Below are 8,142 nucleotides of genomic sequence, written 5' to 3'. Positions count from 1 at the left end.
AACCTTGAACAAAAAGTTTACCATTTCAGACTTACTTGAACTCTACGTAATCCATTTACCAACCAAAATACCTATTCAAATTGACATTAAACAAGCCCAAAAACATGCCAAATCAACCTCCTAAATCTCTAACTAATGTATCCTCATTGATACCACAAGTATATACAAATATACATCAACATGTAACATCAATCATAACTTATTAATTCACCAAATCTAACACCTAACCAATGTACCTATAATAAAAACCTCAAACACAACATTAGTTTAACACATAACATTCATATTTGCATCCAAAATAATTTACCTCATACACATGTATCATATAAGTTAACAATTAGCATTTAAGATCATACCTAACGTTTTACATATCCAAAACAAATAATAATGACACAAAAGCCTATTACATGCCTCATGCCATGTAACTTGAGTGCCGACCCGATTGTCCAACCTTCCGAGAATCTATAAGAACAATAATTAACACAAGTAAACTCAATGAAGCTTAGTAAGTTTGATGTATTAAAATGATAAATATTACCGAAGTAAGTACAACAATTGAAATAGTAATATGAATACAACCATGAATGGTCCCTATCATCCACAATCTCAATCGATAAATCATAAATGTTCAATTTAATACACAAATATATGGAAAATCCATCAAAATCACTCAACAAGTTACCTTACCGAGATTTTCAATTCGATGAACGACTTACGAATAAGAGTACATCGACAATCCAACCAAACCACACCAGATGCTCATAAGAGCTAATCCATCCGAAACACACCAATGCTCATAAGAGCTAATCCTTTCGAAACACACCAATGCTCATAAGAGCTAATCCAACCGAAGCACACCAAAACAGAGAGTATAACATGAGAGTTCTCAAAAAATGTTGAACCTCGGCCCACTCAGGAAACAGTCTCCACAAAAATCTCCACTCCAATCCCCTATAACATACCATATCTCGATTGTACTCTACCCCGCATTCAATTCGATCCAAACATCAAATTCAATAATATTTCTCAAATAACATTTCATCATCAATAATATAAATATATCTATTGTACCATTTTATATTATTCAAAAATTCATATAGATGTTAAATTTTAAACCAAACAAACTTACTTGGACTAAATTGTTGTAGTTATAGAGGTTCAAGGACTATTCCATAATTTTTCCTTTCCCACGAGTATCAACTGGGTCTTGATCTAAAATATAAAATTTCTCAATTATCAGCTTACATTTCACATTCCAATTCATTTTACATTTAATACTCTTTTATTTTCTAAATTTACACAATTACCCCAAACTTTTATAATTTTTGTAAATTAATCCATTAACCCAAAAATCATCAAATTAACTATTTTTCTCAAGTCAAAATTATAGTCGAATATACTATGCCTTTATACAGTCCTTACTAAACATCAAATTCACTATCAAACCTTAAAATTTTGATACTTTCACAATTTAGTCCTAAAATCAAAATTTAACAAAAATCACTTTACAAAATAATCAAACAACACAACCAAAGCTTCAAATACATGGTTATCCTCAAAAAATTGAGGATTAATCAATGGAAACTTCTAAAATTTTTAACAGATTCAAAATCGAAGGTACGGGCTAGCTGGACCTAATTGTAATGATCTCAAAAACATAAAAATTACAAGAAATAGAATCAAAATGGACTTACATGCAAGAGTTAACAATGGTTGAACCTCAAAGTTAAGTTCTTATGGTGTTTTGGCAAGATGAATTTAATAGATGAAGAAGAAATGTATTTTTCTTAATTTAATTTTGTTTTTATTTCATAAAATTTACCATTTTGCAATTAAAACATGTAATATTTTATAATTTTAATACATAATGCCATCCAATGTCAATAATAGGGGCTATTTACTACATTTTTCCTTTATAATTTAATAATTAAGCCCTTAAATCAGCAAAATGTTATAATTACCACATTTTAGACCATTTTCAATTTAGTCCTTTTTCTATAATTAACTATCTAAACGTTAAAATTTCTTAACCAAATTTTAATACAAATCTAATGAATCTATAAATATTCTTAAAATAATATTTACGAGTTGACACAATGGAAATTTATGGTCCCAAAACCACTGTTCTGTCACCACTAAAATTCGAGCTATTACAATTTTCTTACAAATGACATTAGTTTTCAAACATCTTCTATAACATCCCCACTTTAAAAAAAAAAGAATATTTATGGTAGAATTCCTTGAATAAGTGATCTATAAATAAATAGTAGTATAAGAAATTGTGATCATTTTTAAAGAAAACTATCTGATATGAAAACATAGAAAATTATTAGTAGGAGCATGTAGTTTAGTTAAAAATCTGGTATCGAGCTCATGGACTAAATTGAATAAATTGGAAAAGTATATAGACTAAAGTGCAATTGTCCTATTTTTATTTTGATAGAAATGACTTAATGGCAATTTTACCATTACTTAAAAAAATCAATGGTTTCATTATGGCTTTTAAATGATAATTTTATTAAATAATTATTATTTAATATTTTATTTAAAATATTAGTATCTTATTAAGTATTATTATAATATAAATAAAAAAAGATGAACATCTTTCTTTATGTTTCTTTCTTATTCACGAAAGTTGGGGAAAGAAGAAGAAAAAATTTATTTCATCATTTTCTTTCAAATTCAAGCATAAGATATGGTTTTTCTTAAAACTTTTCACAGATTTTGAGTCTTTGAAGCTTATTTTACATATATGTACCAATATTTTTTTTATTTTATCAAGTATATTGAAAGTTTCCATTAAAGGATATTAATGGAAGCTTAGAAAACGTAAGTGAAATAGGTACATTTTTTTTATAAGAAATGATTAGAAGATGAATTATAGCTTGTTAGAAGTGTGAAGAAGAAATAAAAATGGATAGAAAGTTTACGTGGTACATTTGGTCATGGTGAAAAGGAAATCACCTTGGCTACTTTGTGTAATATTGGTGCTAAATGATAGCTTGCGAAACAGTGAGTATGTGGTGAAGACGAAAATGAAAACGGATAATCAAGTCGAAAGATATGCGAATTTCAAACTAGGAAACTTAAGTTGTCAACTTGATTAACCATTCATATTTAAGTTTGTTTTTACTAGTTTTAGTATTAGAATGGATAAATGACTTTTTTTTGTATTGAATTGCTCCTATTGTAACTAAAAATGAAGCAAGCATCTTGAAGGAGAAAGGCAGAAAGGATTAAAGCAATTGAAACTTCGATTTATGCTAATATATTATTTTCATTACATAAAACTTTAGAATATTTAGTTTACTATGGCTAGTTATATTAATTTTATTCTATTTTTATGAGTTTTGGATGAGTTTGAATGATTTAGTTAATATTTATAAAATTAGGTTTCAAGATGAACACTATATTTTTCAAATGATTAAATTAGCATATTCATGGTTATGATTTGAATTTGAGTATTATGATTTTAGATGGTTGAGCAAGAAAATGTTTAATATGTTTTGAATTTGAAGCCTAATTTTATATTAGGCGATATGTGATTTGAACAAGAAACAAAATTGAAATGAGAATTATATGAAAATGGATCATAAAATTTGGTTTTTACCCCCATTTCACTAAGTTCGGCTAGATAAGATATAGTTGGTATGTCATAGAGTCTTTACATCAGATTATTTAGAATTCTCCAATTACCAGAGGGTCGAGGGAGAAAAGGTCAACTTGATCAGGTTTTATTATTATGAGCCCCAATTCCTAGAGGGTTGTGGATACTTTGATAACCATCATTGTCGAACTCGGGGTGGCGGATTTGTGTATTTGATTATGAGTCTAAACCTTAGTGTGGGGTCTAAATTGAAAGAAAAGTAAAAACAAAAGTTGTATTTATTCAAATTTTCATATCGTGCAAATTAAATTAATTACGCGATTTTGAATTTGATTAAAAAAGCTTATTCTTATATGGAGTTGATGAGAAGTATGCTATTCTAACATGTCTGTGTCTGCTATGCAAGCATGCCTATGTCTCTTTTCTCTGGATTTTTTCGTTACGAATTTTCTTTTTTATTCTTTTGGCAACAGTTTTTTATTTATTTGGTGGAGTGGATCTGAGTTTTTTGGCTTACAAAAATGGAAAATGAGTTAGCATATCTTTCTTTGGAAGATGTTGAAGATGAGGGTCTGCTGATTTAAAAAGATCCCATTTCTCATGTGGTGGAAAATAATTTTAGTTTGGTTGGTTGTTTTCTAACGGTGAGTATAGTACATTATCCTGCTATGAAAAGCACAATAGCAAATGTCTAGCATCCTGTTAGAGGAGTTCAGATATCAAATTTGCATGATAAAAGATTTATTTTTAAATTATTTCATATGTTGGATTTGGATCGAGTTTTAAATGATGCGTTGTGGACTTTTAATAACCACCTCTTAGTGTTCCATCGATTGGGGGAAGGGAAAGATCAGATGAAGGTTCCATTAATTTTTGTTAATTTTTGGATCCAAGTTCGTAAGTTACAAATGAGTTTTTTCTCAGAGGTTGTTGTCCGACGATTGGGAGAATTTTTAGGCAAGTTATTAGAATATGATTCGAAGAATCTAAGTAAGGGTGTACAAAACTTTCTTCAGGTCAAGGTTCAGTTGGATGTTAGGAGGCCTTTGAAGTGGAAGAAAAAGATTATTTTTGCATCGAGAAACTGTTATTATGTCAGTTTCAAATATTAGAGATTAACTATGTTTTGCTTTTACTGTGGTCACCTTGGGCACAATAACTCTTTCTATCAAATCAAGATGTCAAAAGGAAAAGAGTCTATCGAGTTAGGATGGGATATATCCCTTCATGCATAATTTAGGAGAGTTTTTGCAATGCAGAGTGTGTGGTTGATAGAAGATACTAATGGGGGCAGATTTGGGGGTAATAGTCAACAATCGAATATGGGGAATAGATCTCAAAAACGGATTTGTAGAGGTTTGGGAGTGCGGTTGGATCCTATATTAGGACTTAACTTGGAATGGGTAACAAAAATCTAGGCCAGGAACAGGAATGAGGTAAGGCTAACATGGAGTTCGATGCGGATGAGATGCCGATTAACAATGGCAAAGAAAAACTCAAAGTTTTACTGGAATAGAAGATGTGATAGTGGTGAGGGAGGAAAAACCAATAGGGAGAGCCCATTTTCTATTGGTGGTTGCCATGAGGTAAGTCGGCCGGTCACAATGAAAATCTTAAGTTGGAATGTCTGTGGTTTGAGGAGGCTACAGGTAGTTAGAAGGGTTCGGCATTTGCTAAAGATGTATAATCTCTAGTTAGTCTTATTTATTTAGACTAAATTGAATGATAAAAGAATGGAGAATGTTCGAAGGTGATTTGGTTGCTTTAATGGGTTCGATGTTTCTACGAATGGTTTGCGAGGTGTTTTAACCATAGCTTGGAAAGGTAATAGCACTATCTCCCTTATAAGTTACTCAGCGTATTATATTGATGTGGATGTTTAAGAGTCTAAGAGAAATTTACAATGGCATTTCACATGGTTTTATTAGGCTCCTTATGATAGAAAAATAGAGGATTTGTGGAGGATTTTAAAGTTATTGAGGACCTTACAGGATTCCTTGCGAGTGGCATGTAGGGATTTTAACGAAATCCTGTACTCCTTTGAGAAAGTGGGGTGCTCCTAGGGATGAAAGGAGGATGGAAATGTTTCGAGGAGTTTTAGAGGGTTATTACTTAATGGATGTGGACTATTTTGGATCATGGTATACATGGGAAAGGTGGAATCTTTCAGAGACAAATATCAAAGAGAGGTTGAACAGAGGAGTGGCTAATGAAAGATTGTTGAATTTGTTCCCTAACTTCACGGTACGACATATACCCTACTCGTATTTAAATCATTGCCTTCTCCTTATCCAAACAGAGCAGGACATTCATCAAAGAATTATGCGGTTTCGTTTTAAGGCATGGTGGGTAATGGAAGAGTTTTTTGAGGAAGAGGTTTGGAAGTTATGCGGTGGTGATGAAAGCGATTTGTTTGTGAAGCTTGAGCAGGTTCAGAACGGGTTGCGTAAATGGGCCAAATCGATTTGAGGGGAAAGGGACAGACTTCGCCACAAATTGACTAGTAAATTGGGTGACTTTTTGGAAAATGAGAACGATGATATTACCTTAGAAGAGTTGATTGACACGAAAATTAAGTTGAATTCAGAGATAGATAATGACAAGATGTTTTGGGAGCAGCGAGTGCATGTAAATTGGCTATAGTTGGGAGATAAAAACACAACTTTCTTCTATAAGTATGCCTCGTAGAGAATAAGTACTAATGAAATAGAGGGACTACAGTATGAGGATGGGAGAAGTAAGAGATTGGCATTTCAAATTTTAAAAGACCGGTTCAAATAGAGAACTGATAGTTGGAGAACGAGATTTTTATCTCAATGGGGTAAGGAAGTTTTCATTAAAACAGGCCTCTGAGCTATTCCTACGTACTTTATGATGTATTTTTTGTTACCTAAATTTCTTTGTGCTAAAATAGAGGGTACTATGTATAGGTTTTGGTGGAAAAAAGGGTATGGCTAGAGAGGTATCTGTTGGTGTGAATGGAATAGGTTGTGCGAGTTGAAAAAGGTGGGAGGTTTAGGTTTTCGCAGCCTATCTAAATTCAACTTAGCGTTTTTAGCAAAGCAAGGTTAGCGTCTTATACATTATCCAAATTCTTTATTAGCATGGGTTTTAAAAGCAAAATACTATCTGAAGAGTATTTTTTGAATGAATGTTAGGTTGGGGAATTACTGTGGTATATCTGGTAAAGTATTTGAGCCATTAAGGGCCTTCTGGAGATAGACCTTTGTTAGAGAGTGGGCAAGGGTGACAAAATCAATGTTGTGGAGGATGCTTGGATCCTTGGATCTATTAATTACAAAATCAGTGGTTTTGTTCGTGGTAATGGAAAAACTAGAGTCGTAGAATTAATTGATAGCTTGTGTAGATCTTGGAAAGAAGATGTGATCCGAGATACCTTTTTCGTTGAAGATGCAGATAGAATTTTGCGGATCACTCTGGCCACGGTGGAATACGATAAACTGTTAGTGTGGAAAGGTTAATCTTCAGGCAAGTTTTCAGTTAGGAGCGCATACAAATTATTACTTGACTCAATAATTGACTCTAATACCCATGAGGTACATAATGCAGTTAGGTTAGGGATAACCATGGGTGTGGGAGAAGTAGAAATCGAGGAAGATGTGTTAACAATTATAAAGAAACGTCAGGCCGATGTTGAAGACAAGTCAAAAATAGGAGCTTATATTAGAGAACTACACCAGATTAATGGTCAATTTAGTAAGATCTGGTTTAAGCATATTCCTAGATGGGTAAATCAAACAGCTCACATTATTGCCATAGAGAGTTTAAAGAGAGAAGAGTAGTTTTACCTGGAACAAAGTGTGCCTTCTTACACCGTCGCTTCGTTGGGACTGGGAAGGTAGGGGGATCGTGAACCTGACTGAGAATCTCTAAGGTCTTTCATGCTATCAGAGAAAAAGATAGACGATTCTGACGAAAAGTAGCTTCTCCGAAGAACTGCAACTGACAGCAATAATGTGAGATTTGTGGAGTGGTGGATGGCAGTTTCATTAATTTTTACTGGATAGGGGGACTTTTAGTTTTCTTGTTTCAATTAATTTTGTGTTTTCTTCTGCCTAGTTGGTCTCGCTGTTGGGCTTCTATTATCTGTTAAATTTACTGTTAGGCTAAGTGTTTGGGTCCAATTTTTTTCAATAAAGTTCAGTCCTATTATTTAAAAAAAAGCTTATTTTTTATTTGATTTGTCAAAATCATAATATTAAATTTTATCAATATTAGAATTTTATTTTCTTGTGATGTTTTTAATAATATTTATAATCATGTTTTAATTTATTTCAATCAATTAATTATGTAATGTAATGCCCCAAAAATCCCTTATATATTTATTTGTGTATGTTTGTGACACAAATATTTATCAGCTTTAATGGTTATGTGTTCTGGGAGTGTTTGAGAGGTCCCAAGATCAAGCCTTAGGTAAATTTTTGTTTTTAAATAAATAAACCCCTATCTCTAATCAGTAGGCTTATAAATAAATGTTGGTAAATTATGTTAGAAAGGGCCTACAAGTTTGGTGG

The 8,142-nt window shown here is 32.1% G+C and overlaps 1 long non-coding RNA gene across 1 annotated transcript; it reads right to left on the bottom strand.

Moving 5' to 3' along the window:
- Window positions 1-262: 262 nt before the first annotated feature.
- Window positions 263-7,752, bottom strand: LOC121220105 (uncharacterized). The gene is made up of 2 exons (XR_005917270.1): window positions 7,417-7,752; window positions 263-462 (listed from the first exon to the last, which is right to left on the bottom strand). It is a non-coding gene; the product is annotated as an uncharacterized lncRNA (long non-coding RNA).
- Between the last annotated feature and the right edge of the window lie 390 nt (window positions 7,753-8,142).

The sequence above is a fragment of the Gossypium hirsutum genome, chromosome D08 (genome assembly GCF_007990345.1).
Source record: "Gossypium hirsutum isolate 1008001.06 chromosome D08, Gossypium_hirsutum_v2.1, whole genome shotgun sequence".
In the NCBI taxonomy this organism is placed as follows: domain Eukaryota; kingdom Viridiplantae; phylum Streptophyta; class Magnoliopsida; order Malvales; family Malvaceae; genus Gossypium; species Gossypium hirsutum.
This window is presented reverse-complemented; position numbering and strand designations above follow the sequence as displayed.